Raw genomic sequence first — 18,718 nt, 5'->3', positions numbered from 1 at the left:
AGCTATTCTGTCCCACTGATTTGGATCCTAAGGTTTGGATCCACAAGGCAAGTGGATTGACACAAAGGTGTTTATCCATACATATTTATTAATATATAGGTATGTAAAGCCCAGTAAAGAGCCTTAAGAACATTAAGACTTCAGCTGGTGCAAACCGATGCAATTCTACTCACTCCAGTGGAGTTGTATCCATTTTAAGTCTGAGGATTTGGCCCGTTATATGAATTTGAGACAATCCCTGCATGATTTCAGTTTTGTTAAAAATTATTTAGATGCTTGGAATAGATACTGCAAAGCATGTACTTTTAGTTTTGCCAGACTGATATATTGCTATCAGAATACAAAAATATACTTAGAACAATATCTATCAGTACAGGAATTTTCACTCTTCTTATCAGTGTGGTATGGATGCAGAAAGGCCATTTCATGTACAAGAGGCTTTTTGATTCTAGAAGAGAGGTGCAGTCTTTTCCCGCAGTGCTAGTTGGCTTTGCACAAGCTAGTTGGCTTCCAGTGAACTAAGCTCTAACATACAGAGCATAATTTACTGTGTGCAATTTTTCCTTGAAAGGAAAAAATGCGTGAAATCTGATATACTTCAGTTTTGCATTATATAATAGACTCCTGCTCATACCAGCCTCAGACAAACTAACTGGAAACTGCACTTATATAGCTCAGAACAGATGCAATTTCAGAATATAAGAAGAACCTCTCAGCAGAACTGAACTCAGAAACATTGGAGAGACTTAAGCCTTCTGGGGTAAGTATTTTAGTGGCTTGTGAGTGGATGAACAGAACAAAGGGGATGCAAGATGTATCCCCTCCCCTTGCATAGTTGTGCAATTGCCTCCAACAAGTGCAGTCTCTGCTCTTTATGTATCCTGGGCAGCAAGGAGGAATTGCTCAGGCTCCCATGCAATGAGAAAGAGATTGGGGAAGAAGTGGGGTCATATTCCTTCCCCCAGCCCATGCCAGCCTGGGACTAGGCCAATGGATAGAACAGTTCCCATACTAGTATACATTTGAAGAACTTCAAGGTGAGACAGTCTTCACAGGCTACACCTGGGGTGATGTGGATCAGCAGCACCCCCTCCCCATATCCATGTCAGGCTATGGCTTAAATGCTATAGTCTAGCCCTTTCTGGTTTTGTACATCATGAGCCAAATCCTGTCCCCTTGCATGTACTCACACTATGTGAATTTTACACAGAGAATGTCCATGGATTCTGGAGGGAACCAAATCTTCCCTTACCCTTAGACAATGGATCACCAGCTCTGTAGCTCTACCACTGTGAATCCAAGGGTTGTATTAGTCACATCTATTGCTCCTCCTGGGGGTCCAAACCAGTGAATCTGTGTAGTCTTGGTCCCATGGATTATGTGCCTGCCCCCAATCTCTTCCACTCTACCATGAAGAAAACTGGCACAGAACAGCGCTTCCCGATATGGAGGAGCTGTAGATTCCCACTGCATGACTATTTCTATGCTTGCGCCACCCATGCAGAAGAATAATAGAGTTTCTGCTATGTTTATGGACTACCATGCTCATAGTAGAGGGGCAGGATTTTGATATATACGCAATAATGCTATGGTTGCCATTTTGGCTGATGCTAGAGATTAAGTCAAGCAGGACTGACTAGCTACTGCGTATGTAGCTAGGTTTCAGACAGGACTGTAGTTGTGGCAACTAGCCTGTCCCAGTGCTTGCACTGCCATTGTTACACTTCTATGTTAGCTCAGTCAAAGCTATTGGGGGTATGTCTACCTGTGACAGAAATGACATCTCCAGCTCTCGTGTAGACATACCTGTTTCATTAACAAAGAGTGAAGCTAAATGCAGGTTAAGTTGAAGAAGTGGAATTTTATTAAAGCCTGTGGGCTGTTCTGCCCATGTGGCTGAGTTGCTTCCAGGCTAACTCCATTTATTCCCTGGAAGACACCAAGGAAACCGGGAACATTGGCCTCCTGACTTCATTTCCACTGATCATGATACATCTTCCCTATTTTACAAAAAATTAATATAAACTGTGATACAGCATGGCCAGAGGGCAGCAGGAGAGTGTTAGCAGGGAGCCTTATTCCCTGCAAGGGGAGGAAGGTTTGCTATAGATTAACTAGAGCACCTGAAGCCAATTAGAGCACCAGCAGTCAGTCATGTGATAAAACCCCCCTGCTTCAGTCAGACAGTGTGGGAGTTGGAGCAGAGAGAGCAATTTTGAAGAGAGGCCAAAAGGAAAGTTTGGAGGAGTACTGTGGTGGGCTGAAAAATCCAAAAAAACCCTAGGTAAGGGGCACCTGGCTTATGTAGAAGGAGGGCAAGAAACCCCTTCACAAGCTGAAGGGCAGGAGAGGGAAACAGCCCAGGGGAAGGAACTGCTAGTTCAGATGGTTCACCACAAACCTCAGGGCCCCTGGTTGGGGACCTGAAGAAGAGGGTGGGCCCTGGTCCCTCCCTCTCGCTCCCCTCCTCAAGGACAATAGTGGGGTAATTAAAATAGTGATTCAGAGGCAAGCAATGGTGCCCTGAACTGTCCTCAAAGAACAGAAAGCGTGAGACCCAGCATAACAGTACTGGCACTTTGCCACAAAACATTAAAAATGAATAATTGACACCTGGCTCCTAACCCTGTTGTGGGCAGATAGACTGCTGAGGCGAACAACAGTGGTAGTGGTCCGTTGCCCGGAGTGCTTCAGCTCCAATAAACACACCGAGTGGGAGAAATCAGCAAGGTTTATTTGAGATCTCAAAGTGGTGCTGGGAGACTTGACATGCCTCAAATCCAGCACACCTAAAACAAGCAGTCTGTTCCTTTATATCCATGAGACCTTTTCTCGCTGACAAGCAAGCCCCCGTTTCCCCTCCCTCTCCCCCTTGTAGAGTTACATTGAACAGTTGATTAAAGCTGGCGTGAATTACGACCTTGTCTTTGTAAACCATTATCTCCCCTCCCTTGACCAAAAGTATGCAGGCTTCATTATGTCTGCTCCATACCAGTCTGAGCAGCCTTATAACAGATAAGGCTGCGGACACCTGGCCTTTTGTTTATTTATTGGCCTGCTAGGTCAATTAGAGTTTAACATGGACGGACTCTTGCTCATGAGAGGCCTAAGGGAAAACTCCATATTCTTATAGCCTTTACCTTTTAAAATTACTTAGAATAATGCTTAGTGACACTTAGTGGCCTCAACAACCCCATGTCCCTTCAGCCAGCACTTGCTAGCACATAGCTAAGCTGGAGTCCTGTCTTTAACACAAACTCAGCCAGTTACGTAGTCATTGAGACAATTTGGTCACCTCAACAGGCAACTATACTGGGTGTGACCTGTCTCTATCACCTTGTCACTGAGTCTAGCAAACTATCTCTCTGTAAACTCTCCTCCCTTCCTGTGGGGTTGACCTCTGGATAGTTCTCTGTATCTCCATTCTGTGCAGGCTGTCTCTGGGTGTTGTGTCTCCTGGATTATTAGTGAGCCCTCTCTTGTCCCAGGGTAAAGTAAATAATTGAATGTAAGTGAATAAAAAAGTTGCTGACCTTCTTCAAAAAGTCACCAGTCCCTCCTTTGCAGGCTTGGTTAGCTCGGTATCACCTGGCCTCAGGCACAAAAGCAACTGTGGTGCTCGTTCCCAGGAATCCAGAGTGCAAGTCAGCTCACTTCATTATTTGCCTGCCACTGAGCTACTCTGCTTCCCTTTTTAAACTTCTCTTCCAGCTTATGGAGGCTTTGCAGGGGCAGTGAGGTGGGGCCACCTGGCCCAGAGCAGCTTCATAACCATTTGTTCTTTAGCTTGGGGTTTGTATACCGCATCACAGGAGCACTAAGAAGGGGCTTTGTCATAATTGTCTCTAGGGGTTTATGGTTTGATTGTACTGATTGTAATATAGTGAGTGGCCACAGGTATATTGATGGAATTTATCCATTCCAAATATCATAGCCAGAAGCTATTTTTTTGTTTGGGAATGCCCCTGTTCAGTCTCTGGCAGGGCTTTGCTGACATAAGTGACTGGCTGCTCCGGCAAAAGAGCTACCCCAATTCTTTTTCCAATGCATCACACTGCAGTGTCAGTGACTTTCCTGGTGGTAGTACTTCAGGACAGACCATCCATTATCATTTGTTTCAGTGTGCTGTGGGAGACCTGCCCACCTGTCTTTGTGAGCTGACATATGGGTTCTGCCACTGCAGCCAGGTGTGGACAGAACTTGGACTGAAAATTTATCGTTCCTATGAAGCACTGCACCTCTTTCACATCTATTGGAGCTGACATGTCTCTGTCTGCCTTGATCACTTTGGGATTTGGGATCTAGGCTCTTATCAAGGAGCGATAACTTAGTGGTTTGTGCATGGGCCTGTTAAACCCAGGGCTATGAGTTCAATCCTTAAGGGGGGCCATTTAGGGCTCTGGGGCAAAATCAGTACTTGGTCCTTTTAGTAAATGCAGGAGACTAGACTCAATGATCTTTCAAAGTCCCTTCCCATCGTATAGGTATATCTCCATATATTATCTGCTTTCAGTCACTCTGCTACAAGCAGACAACCAATGTATATCACTTTACACTGTCTGAGTCACATTTTTTCTGGTTTCACTTTTATTTTCTTGTTCCTGAGTGTAGTTTTCTTTAAGTTTTCTTTCATGGTCTCATTCAGCTTGTTTATCATTGCTCCCTTCACCCACAGCAAAGATATCATCTGCAATTACTTTCATCTCAAGCAGCCCTTCCAGCACTTGGGTGAGTGTTCTCTGGAACACCTCTGGTACTGGGCTTATGCCCATCAGCACGTGCAGATATCTGTAGTAACCAAATGGTGTTGCAAAGGTGGTCAACGTGCTGGAATCTTTATCCAGTCTTATGTGCCAAAATCCATTCTTCACATCACAGACCATAAAGATTATGGGTTTGGAAAGTTCTGGCAAAACATCAGTTGTGGGCAGCGGATAGTTATCTTATTAATGGCCAGTTCAATGGCTTTCTTTCTATGCAGATGCATAATTTGCCTGATGGTTTGTATACTATGCTGCTTACCCAGGCTGTAGTGGCCTCTGCAGGTGCTATGAAACCTCTACTCTGAAACCATTTGAACTCTTGCATACTGGATCACGTAATGCCACTGGAATTTTCCTTCATAGTAAGTATGAAAGATCCACACAGGGGTCTACTTCCAGTTGCTACTTTCCTTCAAGGCACCCATTTAAAAATATTCCCATATGCTTTTAAAGTGGTCTCCATTGCTCATGGGATTCCCCCTTTTAGAGGGCCTCCCTCCATCCTCCCACTTCCCTGGTTCTTGTCACGCAGAGAGCAAGCAGCAAAAGACTAGAAGTCCAAAGTGCAGACAATGCAATGTTTACTGGGGTTAATTTCCAGCAAGCATGAGTCCAATTTTCTGACCCACTTTCTTTTGACTCCAGTTTATATAGTAATATTCTCAGCTATACCTTAACCAATCATTATACTGAAATCTGTCTAACCAATCCAAACATATTGTAGCATAATTCTCTAACCAATTATATCCCACTACCTTAATTAACTTACACCCAGCAAAATTAATTATACAGAAGACAGAACCAATTAGAGAACCAGAGAGATTAACAATAGAAAAGTGGGGGGTATGAAGATAAAATAATACAGAAATGAGAGTTTCACAACCACAACCTTTGATAAGTGATTTTTTGTCATACAGGATGCTACCAGACTAAGTTACCATCTTAAGATCTGTTTCTTTATCGGGTGGTGATGGAAACTATCAGGACAGGATCATCTTCCTAACAGCCCAATACCATCTTATTTCAATGTGACTGGTGTGGGATGTGAGAATGTGACTCTTTGCTTCCCAACTTATGGCTACCCCTACTGCTTAGCCAAAGGCCTTAGCCAAAGAGCGAGGCCTCAGACTGTCCTAGTGAGAGAGAGCCCATACACAGGTGGACTTGTTGTTTTGATTCTTTGTTTTATACCTTTATAATTAGCAAGTGATAAAAATACACTTAAGTTCTTAAAATATAGGCCTTTACAGGCAGGTCTGCATATCTATATCCTATCACTCCCTTTAGCTTCTTGCATGGCACTCATAAAATTGAGATGCTGCACCTTGATCAGATCCATGGCTGAATTCCCCAAGAGGGGACTGGGGTACTTATCATCCACCACTACAAAATGTAGTTGGTACCATCTGTTATGTTTCAGATTAGTTATTATGAATCATATTTTCCTGCAGGCTGCATTAGGCTCTTATTATACATGATTGGAGTGTGCCTGCTATTTGTAATGGGTGTGTTTGAGTCCAATTCACCCAAAAGAATCATATTGCAGAAGATCTTGCTACCCAGTTGAAATTGCACAAGCATTTTCCTCTTAACTTTGTTGCCTGCACAGAGGTTAGTATTTATGAAAGGTTCCCTGGGTTGCAACCTGGAACTAGGGTACAGCTGAGCCCTCCAGTCTGAACTCCCTCTCACACTGTGATCGGGGCGGCTCCAGGCACCAGCATGCCAAGCGTGTGCCTGGGGTGGCAAGCTGCGGGGGGCACCCTGCTGGTCGCTGTGAGGGGGAAAGGCAGGCTGCCTTCGGTGGCTTGCCTGCAGGAGGTCCACCGGTCCCACGGTTTCAGTGGCAATTCAGCGGCGGGTATGCCAAAGCCGTGGAACCAGACAACCTCCCACAGGTATGCCCCCGAAGGCAGCCTGCCTGCCATGCTTGGGGCAGCAAAATACCTAGAGCCACCCCTGACTGTGATGCTGAGGCAGGCTACAAACCTCCACCAGGTACTGCATGACTTATGCAGACATCCACAGGCAGGGATACACCCAACTGAGTTATATGAATGTTTTTACCAGCCATTCATGAATCAAATAGAGAGGCTCCAGTCAATTCAACTTCATTCTTTGCTAATGACACAAGTATATCTATACTGAAGCTGGGGGTATAATGTCCAACTCAGATAGACATACCCACCATAACTCCACTTGCATCATTATATGAACATATTTGTCATGGCCAATGCAAACAACACTCTGCTCTTCACTTGAATTAGAGCACTAGATCCTCAGCTGGTGTAAACTGGCATTGCCGCACAATGGAAAGAGGATCTGTCCCAGAATTTCCATACTAAGACTTAGCAGGCAATATGCTAGCACTTCCTAAAGTTAGTTTGTGAAATGTAGCCCCACTGACTTCAGTGGAGCCTGGATTTCATCCACAAAGACCATTCCATGATTCTCACTTTGAAATCACAGAAGGAAAAAAAAAATCAATGATATCAAAGATTACCCAGACCTTTTTGTGTTGTCCAGATGCTGAAACAGCAGCTATGCTATGAAACAGTCAGATGACAGCTGAGGAAAATTCTGAGTATTTACATGACACTTTGCTTCACATTTCTTGGCCCAGATTCTCTGCTGCACCCGGTATACTTTAGGCACAGGAGAGACAGAGCTGGAAAGAGAACATGGGGCTCAGAGGAGCCAGTTATCATTCCCTGATTCTGGGACTGGTTCTGTGCCAGTCCTGGAATAGATCAAAACAGCTTTAGGGTTGAAATAACCTATGATAGATGGTAATGGCCTTCAGGGGACTGTTCACCAGTGAGCAATAGGCAGAGCACAGTAGCTGCCCAGCCACTCCCCATATGCTGGGGACAGAGTGCTGCAGGAGGGGATAGTCTCTAGGAGATGGCTATGTGGTTCTCCATCTTCTTGGTGTTAACAGAGTAGTGCAGAAAGGCTGGGATGGAGAAGGGAATCTAGCCTCTTATTATATCCAGGATTGCTACCAGAAGCTCATAAACTGGAATATGATCTATGTTTATTATTAAATGCATTTATAATTAAGGTTACAATTTAGTCACAGAGGTCATGGCAGTCATGGATTCCGTGACTTTACCAGACTGCCGTGACTTCTAGGGCTACAGGAAGAGGAAGCAGTGCCCCTGCCCTGCAACTAGGGCTGGCTGGAATGAGGGCCCTGTAGCCCCAAGCCCTACTGTTTCCTCTGGGACCTGCAGCCAGGCCAGGGACTGCAGCCAGGACCGTGCACCCCAGCCGCGTGTCCTTTGGGGTTTGGCAGGGGCTACAGCTGGGGCCATGCACCTCAGACTTGTGGCTTCTTCTGGGGGCATCTGCATCCCGAGCTTGATGGGGGCTTGGTGAGAACCATGCACCCCAGCCTTGCGGCGTCCCAGGCTTGACAGGGGCTGTGTGCCCCAGCCCCATGACATCCTGGGCTTGGTGGGGCTGCAGCCAGGTTGTGCGCGCCAGCCCCATGACATCCTGGGCTTGGTGGGGCTGCAGCCAGGTTGTGTGCCCCAGCCCCATGACATCCTGGGCTTGGTGGGGCTGCAGCCAGGTTGTGTGCCCCAGCCCTATGACATCCTGGGCTTGGTGGGACTGCAGCCAGATTGTGTGCCCCAGCCCCATGACATCCTGGGCTTGGTGGGGACTGTGCACCCCAGCCCTGTGATGTCCTGTGCTTGGTGAGGCTGCAGCCAGGTCATTTGCCCGAGACCGGCTGCATCCTAGGCTTGGTGGGGGGCTTGGTAGGAGCTGTGTGCCCCAGCCCTGTGACATCCTGGGCTTGGTGGGGCTGCTGCCAGAGCCATGTGCCCCAGCCCTGCAGCTTCAGCCAGTGGCTGCATCTGGGGCCATGCACCCCCCATTGCGGCATTCCAGGGCCATGTGCCTCCCCAGCCTCGTTGTGGCCGGGCTTAGTGGGGGCTGCAATAGGGGGCCCGCATCCCTGTCCTGCAGCTGAGCAAGCTCTGGAGCAGGGGCTGTGTGCCTCCTGTGGCTGCGCCCCTCACTGCGGCCACTGGAGTTGGAGCTTGGCCTATCAGTCCCCTCACCTATGGGACTCCATTTCTCCCCCGTACGTAGGCCTGCCTCTGATTATTTGTAGCAAAGCTCTGTGAATTTTTTTAATTGACCGTGACCTGTTTGTGACTTTTTCTAAAAATAACTGTGAAAAAAAATCTTATTTATAATACATATATTTGCTCCTATAAGAGATCATTTGCTTGAGATAACATGCTGGAATAGCACTGTCATATCATCCTAAGTGGCAGCGATACAGTACAGGACAGTACAAGCTGTAGGTACCTTACACTGGTAATAAACGTGTCCTTCCGTCCCTATTTTAAATGTTGCATTCCATTGTGCAGCTGGGCTTTTACACAAACTAAAAGTAAATTGAACTAGTGCCGTTTAAGGGACAAAAATAATTCATGATTAACTTAACCCCTTGATTGCAACATAAATCTAAAGAAAAGCACTGAATAGCCTTATTGATGCTTGCTATATGTCTCGTCATTCAAGAGCAAGTCTTTTATTAAATTTCCCAGAGGCTGTAGTCCCAAAAGTGTTGTTTTTTATCTGATTATAAAAAATTACAACTCTATTTAGTTTAAGTCTTTCCCGCTCCATGGTCGTCTTTTAGTTTGCAGTGTCTTAGATTTGGCATCAAGAGTTAATTGATTGTGCTACAGATTATGAAACCGAGTCATTTGCAGATGCTGATCTGTCTACATGTGTAGGATCAGCATTGCAGGATTGCTTTAGATTTCTGCAATATTTTTCCCTCTCACTGTGTCTACAGAGACTCATACCCTCGCCTAATGTGTTGAGATCCAGAAGCTGTTCACTAATTGCTGTGATTATGGCATTAAGACTCAAACTGATGACTTTTCAGCTGCAGTATGATATGCAGGTCAATGTAGAAAAATCTCTTATGTGCCTCTGTGTATGGAGGGTATATAAAAAGGTTGAGTGAAGTGTCATGTTTATCCAACAGCTGTCAAAGTCTTTCCTCATAATTAACCCCATTGAGTATTCCTTTATACAAAATATGTTTGGCTATAGTTAATATTTATTAGTAATTTTTGGAACTAAAAGTTGTGCTGGTTGATTTAACTTGATTGACAGAGGATAAACTTTAAAAAGAAAAATGAATCACTGATTCCTATCCTCTTCTCCCTTTCTTAGTATTCTGTGTTTCAAATGCAAGAACTTGATGCTTGTAACTCACAACAAGCTCTTTCAGAGACAGATATTTGCACTTTGTAAAGAGTTGCAAGTAATAGTGTAGATCACCCTCTGAGTGAAATAGATCCAGGTACACATGAAAGGTGGAGGGTTTTGTTTATTGGGCTGGTTGTTTTTAATCAATTTGTTTAAAAGTATTGTCTTGGGATGAAAAATAAGACAAAAAAGACACACACACACACAGAATGAGATTTATTATATCAGAGAGATGAGTTGCAAATCAATTTCTTTGTTTGAAGTGAAGCCAAAAAAAGAATGAACATATAAAAGAACTTCACCTGAGAGCAGAGCTAGCAGCGACATTGCTGGAACTGATCTAGTGCCTGGCATGCAGCTGCCCCCACCCTCCCAAGTATATTTGCTTTCATGTAGCAAATATACAGCACATTTCTTCCTGCTTCAGCTTTCATAATAATTCCAGAGGCACAGTCTGTATAGCCAGATAGCTGTCAGTGAAATAATGAGAAAAACATTTGAAAAGAATTAACAAGTAACATTAAAAATACATAATAAAAGGCAGCGAATCTAATTTGGCTTCCAATGCGAGTTTTCTCATCAAATTCAATGGGCTTTGGATCAGACCCTGAAGTTAGTCAAGATTTTAATTATATTTCCTGGAAAATTTGTAAAGTATGTATCTATTGAATAAGGATAATTCATACACTGAGTAATTTCCATTTTGTAGAATGGTAGGAAGTGGCTTTTGTTTTGTTTGGATGTTTTTATTCTATAATTCTGAAGTCATTCTGGGTTTACCTTTGTGTAACAGAGAACGGAATTTGACCCCTTATCTTGATTCTTCAGCTGGTTGTCAGACTTCCCAGCTGCAGGTTGGAAAAGGAGACTGGCTAACAATTTCCCTGGTGAGTTAATTAGTGGATGGCATTTGGAAGTCTGGTTTCCTCTGTCTTTATTCATATCCTAGTGCAACATTTTGTGCCATGTAGTACGTACACTGTTGAAACGATAGATATGGCATGAAAATATATGGGTAATTTCAGTTCTGTTCTCCCAGACAACTTATTAGTATTTTATTATACTTGTATTACATATAGATACACATATTTAAAGATATAGATTAACCTGTGGTGCAAGTAGAATATATTTCCTATTGGTACACTGCATATAGTCGACTCATGGGAGAGACACAAAGGGGGACACCAGCAAAAGTGGGGGCATGTGACCTGCCCACATGACCCCCCCATCTGACTCTTCCCCATCCCCTCCCCATTCCATGTTGTTTGGGGTGGGAGGACTCTGTCCTCCTCATGTGCTGGATACAGACTTCTGAACTGCAGGGCTCTCTGGAACCACAGCGACGAATGGAGCAGAACGTGGGGCCAGTGCTCCCAGGAGCCAATGCCCTGTGCTGGCAGTTCCTCCAGCCCGGCTGTACTGGTACCAGCTCCAGCCCTGCCGAGCTCTGTCCTTCGGTGAAGCTGTACAGACCCAGACAGGAGACACAGCTGCATGGAAGGAACTGCTGGTGGCCCCATGTTCTGCTCCTGTGTCTTTCCGGTAATAAATATCATATGGTACAGCGTACCCTACCGTACTGCCCTACTTGCACCACTGAGATTAATGTAACTTGTTACCTGGTTTGTGAACCTAAAGTTTTCTAATTAGTGTTGCAAATCCATATGATATCCTGATGTTTCTGAGTTAGCTAAACTCTCATATTTAACCAGTTCCTTCTTGACTACTTAGCTGAGGGAGCTGCTGTAAATTGTTAATTTCAGCTAGTGTATAGGATAAATTTCATGGAAGAAAAATACTCCTAATTCCTCAGTAGAAAGCTCCAACACTATAGCTAATTAAACTGTATTTATATTTGAAAGTGACATCTGTGATATCGGCAGGGTAATGCAATACTCAGATACAGCTCCTTCCCCAGGAACACTTTTCTTTTGTGTCCTTATTAACTCTCCTCAGTGCTGGGTTGCCTTTTTATAGCAACATTGAAGGTCCAGATGGTTTTTTCAGACCCTAAAAAATCTATGACATTTGGCAGGGCCAAGCAAGCACCTCTTTAGGGTGGTTATTTTGCATCTGGCTGCTGCTTGCTGTATCTTCCTTTCTACCACATGGTAAGTATTCTTAACTAGAGCAGGTTGAAAATTTTCCAGCCAAACTGTTTTTCATAGGAAAAGATTTGACAAAATTGAAATGTTGAACAGTTCCTCAGGAATGTGTCAATTCCGTTTAAACTTTCGATGGAAACCAGGCAGCCCAAAAAAGCTCAGACTGAATATTTTCAAAAATTCTGTTTCAGTTCTTCCAAAATGGCATTTTTTAAAAAACATTCATCTCTTAGAAACTTTTGCATCACTGCCTTTTTGTTCCCATTCAATTTTTTTTTCCAGAAATGTGAAATTTTCATGGAATGGAAATTCTGGTTGCTGCACAGCTCTACTCTTAACTTCTGCTCTGTTTCCCCAGAATCCTCTTTCTCATTCTTAAGGAGATGGTGCAGTGACCCTAAGAGCCCCTGAGTACCAACTGGCAAAAGGTTCATTGTCCTGTAACAACAACTCCTGTCAGACCTGACAAACTCGGTAAACCTAACACATTGCTGCCATAGTATTTGTCTGTAAAGAAGGCCAAGTGAGGTATCATATTAAAGCTTACTTTACATGGCCATCGTGAGCATTGTGTGAGGTATGAATGGGTGATAATTAAGAAGTATGTATGTACTAAATATATGTTTAAACCATGTAAGCAGGCAGGGTTGATAAACAAGTCTGTCTTAGACAAAGAGATGGTGATTTACCTGTCTGCCTACATCCCTGAGGTAAACGAAACTTCGTAAAATCCCAAACAAAATGGGAGCTGTATTTGCATGTAAAAGCCATATTGATAGCGGGATACAAAATGAGCGTGGGAAGGCACTGGAGACTAAAATCACAGGGGGCTGTCTTGTCTCTCAGGTTAAAACAATGGAGTTTTGGGGAAATATAAAGAGAATCAAAGACATTTTGTTACCTTTTCACTGAGGAACACCCTTGGTAGAGGTGGGTGGTTCATGAAAAATCTGATTGCTGGTTATGACTGAAAACTAGCAAGCTCAGGGTGAAAGGTGTTAGGTGAGAAACTGCTTCAGAAAAGATTAAATTGCTAGCATTAAGTTCTAGTCTTGTAGAAGCTTGTTATCATTGTTTTATTTGTAAAATTTTTTTGTTTTCACTATCCTTACTCAGTATCAATTAAATCTCTGTTCTTTATTAATAAACTTATTCTTGGTTTTATTATAAATTTATCTCAGTGCTGTTAGCTGTAATACTAAGTGTGAATCCTCAGCTGAACCAAATGGGTTGGTGTGTACATTCTCTTTGGAGACAGCAAACTTGGTAATTTCTGTGAGTTTCCAGTGATAGGAAACTAGGAAGCTGGATACTACAGGGGAATACTCTTCAGGGGCAAAATAAAGGCTGGCAGAGCTTCTGGGGAGATTATTTGGGTGGCTAACAGAACTGGAGTGACAGGGAGTTGACTCCCAGTTTAGCACCAGCAAGTCTATCTATCACTAAACCAGGGGATAACAAGGTGATCCATAATTCTGGGCACCCAGAGAAAATGATGCACACACACATTCTCAGCACCAAAAATGGATTGATAGGAAACCACTTGGAAAGCAAATGCAAGTTGCAAAGTTGATATAGTAAAACAATGAGACATATACAGTAGGATGAGATTCATTGTAAAAAAAATAAGTAAATACAAAATCTTACCCCTAGGGAGAGGAAATAAAAAACACATACACAATCTGAGGGACAGATACAAGAAAAACAAGTAAGAATACAAACTGATTTTAATAAATTAGGTATGAGCTCACAGTCTGATACAACTGGTTTTAAAAAATAAAAAGTCAAAGTATCTTTCTATGATAAAGGTCATCACATTAGAAACTAAGGGAGTTAAGAGTGTCACTCTGCATAGCATTTAAAAAACTGCATTCAGCTCTGGTCCCAGAGTGTGGGAAAAATATAGAGAAAATAATAGAAAACACAATGAAAATCAACAAGAATGATCCAGTCCAAGGATCTGAGGATAAGAGTAAGAACTACATTTTATAGTGTAGAAAAGAGATGACTCCAGGGGAATATATAAATACCATCAAGGTAACAATAAAAATGAATGAAGGGAATTACTCAGTCTCAGAAGAGGGTATGGCAAGAAGCAATGGCCTGAAGTTAAGGAAGGAAAAGCTTAAGCTAGACATTAAGAAAAAGTCTCTAGCTGTTGGGCAGTGTAAGAAATTACCCAGGGAGAAACTTAAGTGACCATCATCATCAGGCATGTTTGAGAAGAGATTAGATAGCACATCTAATGATATAAGATAATGCAGGGGGTTAGTTTTTGTTCTAGCCCTACTGTTTATGATTTTGTGAGGTTTTGATACTGTATATAGTCCTACATGCTGAACACAAGAATTGGTTTTGAAAAAGAAGGTATCCCAGGCTAGCATCAATTTATAGTAATTTTGAGAAAAATAAGAATTTGTACTGCTTAGGAAAAATATTTATCCTGACAAGAAAATCACTGAACCTCAACTCTTTGGAGAAATGCAGCAAATATCTGACTTTTACTTAAAAAAGGAACTGTTCCCATTAAATAGGGACACATGGCATGTCTGCTATCAAGTATCTGTTGTAATAGTCTCTTTCTGCTGTTTGATCCTATTAGAAAGTTAAATACAGATTATATTTAGCGCAGGGCTGGATTAACCATGAGGCTAATAAGGCTATAGCCTTAGGCCCTCCTATTTTTTAGGCCCTATTGGTCAGGCAGGGGGCATGGCTGTGGCCAGGTGTGTGTGGGGGGAGCGAGTTTACTCAGGCAGCCCTGCTGGAGTGCTCCTGCCAGCAGGAAAGGCAAAGCAGCCCCCTGTGGCTTGGAAGGAGCTCGGTCAGCTGGCAGCCAGCTGCTTTTGTTCCCTCCTATCTGAGTCTCCCTGCGCTGCAGGAACACACTGCCAGGTATCCGGTTAACACTGGTGACCGGGCACTAAAAATCCAGTTACCACAGGTGTAGTTTGAGTGGGCATTGTCACCCCACCCAGTGCCCCCCACCTCCTGATTTCTCCAGAGCTCTGCTTAGCTGTCAGGGAGGGATGAGGCTCCCTCTGTCCTTCGCCTCCATTGAGGCTGGCAGGCAGCTTCAGGACACTGCCTCCTGGGTCCTAGTGACTGTCACAGTCATCTTCTATGTGTGCTGGGTCCTGTTTCTGGACAACTGGTGAGTGCTTGTGGGGGGGCAGGGCAAGGGGGTGGCAGGGGGAAGAGGCAGTACCAGCGCAGTAGGGTGGGAAGCTTGCACAGAACCTGCACACGCTCTATTCAGCTAGACATATTGCACCTCCCACTTATAAGGAATGAACTCCCATATATTTGTAGGAAAAGCAAAACATTCCATTCTGGATACCAATACTTTAACTTTTACAGTACCTTCCATCAAGGGGCTTCAGATGTATGATACACTGTGTTCAATACTGTATTGAACTATAAAAGAAATCCAATTTTTTTCTTTGATATATTTTTCTGTATTGGGATGCACAGGCAATAAGTTCTTTCCTTATGCTCAGCCTAGTTCCACAGGCCAATGCATCTTTGTGCTTTTAAGGGGTTGCAAAAGCACTGGCGGAAGCTCAGCATGCAATGTTGTAGCTTTCTCCCTCCTCTCTCCCTCAAGGATTTTAAATCCACTTCTTAGCAGGCTATGACAGAAAGGCTGACTGAACAGGCTATAGGCAGGTTCTGTCCATTTGCTGGTTCTGTAGCAGTTCAATCCATCATAAAAGTACCTCACATTTGATTTCTTTTGAGTTTCATTCCAAAACATAAAGCTAAATAAACCTGATGTAAGTCCTCATTTTTCTGCCCCAACTCTAACTAACTTCTTTGGCAAGTGGAAAATGTTGGGTAAGTCTGGAATGTGATTCAAGAAGGGAATGAGGACACAGGCCAATTCCCACTGACAGCTACACCTGTGTAGCCTTATTGACTTCAGGGAGAACAGTTTTTTGCACAAGAATAGATTTTAGTCTCTTCTAGGGTGACCAGACAGCAAGTGTGAAAAATCGGGACAGGGGGTAGGGGGGTAATAGAATCCTAAATAAGAAAAAGACCCAAAAATCAGGACTGTCCCTATAAAATCAGGACATCTGGTCACCCTAGTCCCTTCTGCTTTTTCACACCTGGTATAAGCAGAATCTCATTCACTTTCCTCCCCTAAACGCTGAGCACTTTTAAGGGAAAAAAAATAAGCGAGGTCTTCTTGATTTAGGGCTTGGCTACACTGGATAGTTGCAGCACTGGTGGTGACTTTACAGCTCTGCAACTCACTCACTGTCCATACTTGCAAGGCACATACAGCGCTGTATCTCCCTGGCTACAGTGCTGTTTATACTCCACTGCGACCTGAGGAATAACGACTATAGCGCTGCTGATGCAGCGCTGCTCCGTCAGTGTGGCCACCAAAAGCACTGTTATTGGCCTCCAGAGGTATTCGGAGGTATCCCAGAATGCCTGTTCAGCTACTCTGCTCATCAGTTCAAACTCTACTACCCTGTCCTCATGTTACCAACCGTCAGACCCGTCCTTTAAATGTCCCAGGAATTTTAAAAATTCCCTTCCTGTTTGCTCAGCCAGGTATGGAGTGCAATCAGTGAATCTTTCCAGGTGACCATGCCTCCACGTGGCAAACGAGCCCCAGCACGGAGCAATGGCGAGCTGCTGGACCTCATCAGTGTTTGTGGGGAGGAAGCTGTGCAGTCCCAGCTCCGCTCCAGTCGTAGGAATTACGATACCTTTGGGCAGGTATCAAAGGCCATGCTGGAAAGGGGCCATGACCGGGATGCGCTGAAGTGGAGGGTTAAAGTGAAGGAACTGTGGAGTGCCTACTGCAAAGCCTGCAAGGGAAACCGCCGCTCTGGTGCTGCCCCCACAACCTGCATTTTTACAAAGAGCTGGATGTGATACTTGAGGGTGACCCCACCTCCACTCTGAGGATCACCATGGACACTTCAGAGCAGGGGGGGGGAGAGGAGGAGCGGGGGGAGGAAACCGAGAGTGAGGGTACTGGGGCATGGGGAGACATCCCGGAGTCCCTGGAGGCATGCAGCCAGGAGCTCTTCTCAAGCCAGGAGGAAGGTAGCCAGGACAGCAGCCGGTACTTGGTGGAGGACAAACAGAGGAGCGGGTTCCCAGTAAGCGGCTTTTATTTTTAGGATGAAAATGTTTCAGGAGAGGAGGGAGGGTTAGGGCCGCATGCATGCATGCCTAGTTGAGGAACAGCGCATTGTGGTCTATCACGTTGTGGTAATCGGCCTTGGTAATCTCTTCAAAAGTTTCAGCCAGAGCGTGGGCAATGCGCTTGCGCAAGTTTATTGGGAGAGCCACTGTGGTTCTTGTCCCAGTCAGGCTAATGCAACCGTGCCTCTGTGCCATGAGGGGTGGGGGGATCATTGCAAGACACGGGCAAGCTGCATAGGGGCCAGGGCGGAATCCGCATTGCAGTAGAAGACCATCCGTGCTTCCCAGGTGACCCGCAGCAGCAAGATATCTTCCAGGATAACCTCCTGTGGAAAATGTTGGGATAGTGTTCAGCGTAGGTGCCCCCTGCAGCTGTTTGTTTTCCTCAATGCACATAAACCCCAGTACAGCCCTGAACCAGTCCTCTTTATTCACCATTTCGGGGCTCCTGTGGGTTATGTGTTCCCTCTTTGGTATGGGAAAGTTATGCTATTGTGAAGACTGTAACTGTGGGGGAACAACTCTGTCTGGTATAAACAATGCTGCCTCTGTTAAGTGTTGAATTTTGGCTTTACAGATGCAACCTTGAGATCTCGGCTGTCTGTGTTATCACCGGCTGAGAGACTACAAAACCTCTGGAAGAAGCTGCAAAAAAGCAAAGAAGACATGCTGCAAAAAGTTATGCAGCAATCTCTCACAGAGAATCAAAAAGCGCAGGACTGGAGGGAAAGGGAAAGCAGGATCTGCCAGAAAAACGCAGCGCAGAGGAAGAAAAGCACGAAGCAGCTGATAAGGATCCTGGAGCGCCAAGCAGACTCTATCCAGGCGCTCGTAACCATGCAGGTGGAGCATTATCACGCCCACCCCCCCGCCATCCTTGTCCCAAAGCTCTTTCCCTTGTGCCCCCATGTCAGCTCAAAACCCTCTTCCCCAGCATCCAGGTTCTGCCTCCAACACCTGTACGTTCACCAACCAGCCCTGAGAACTACGACCCTTACCCTCTGCACTCAACCCCCCTCACCATGCAGTATAGCCATCCCGAAGTGCAGCAGTCATTGCATAGCACTCAAGACAGGGCATATTCAAGCCTGTGACTGTACAGTTCCGCATCCCACCCCCTTGTCCTTTTAGGTTCCCAAAAAGTTGTGTCTGTCAGTAAAGTAATTTTCTTTTCAATAAATGAATTCTTGGCTTTGAAAACAGTCTTTATTATTGCAGAAAGTCAAAGATACCTTAGCCCAGGAAAGAAACAGGCACTGCAAATCAGCTTAGGAAACACAGATTCCCACTAACTAACATTGTAACCACTGCAGTTCACTCCCGTGCAAGGCACCAAACATTACTGTTGGTTTTCAGCCTCAGATTCCTCCTCAAGGCAATCCCTAATCCTTGCAGCCCTTGCTGGGCTCTCTAGTAGCCTCGCTCTCTGCTGTGCAA

General features: G+C 44.6%; 1 long non-coding RNA gene across 1 annotated transcript in view; it reads left to right on the top strand.

Moving 5' to 3' along the window:
- The window catches only part of LOC142047876 (uncharacterized), a 90,448-nt gene extending 71,967 nt beyond the window's left edge, over positions 1–18,481 (top strand). Inside the window, exon 2 of the long non-coding RNA XR_012657177.1 lies at positions 17,859–18,481. This is a non-coding gene — a long non-coding RNA (uncharacterized LOC142047876). The remainder of the gene's footprint in view (positions 1–17,858) is intronic.
- The last annotated feature ends 237 nt before the right edge of the window (positions 18,482–18,718 follow it).

Source organism: Chelonoidis abingdonii, chromosome 1 (assembly GCF_003597395.2).
Source record: "Chelonoidis abingdonii isolate Lonesome George chromosome 1, CheloAbing_2.0, whole genome shotgun sequence".
Lineage (NCBI taxonomy): Eukaryota > Metazoa > Chordata > Testudines > Testudinidae > Chelonoidis > Chelonoidis abingdonii.
This window is presented reverse-complemented; position numbering and strand designations above follow the sequence as displayed.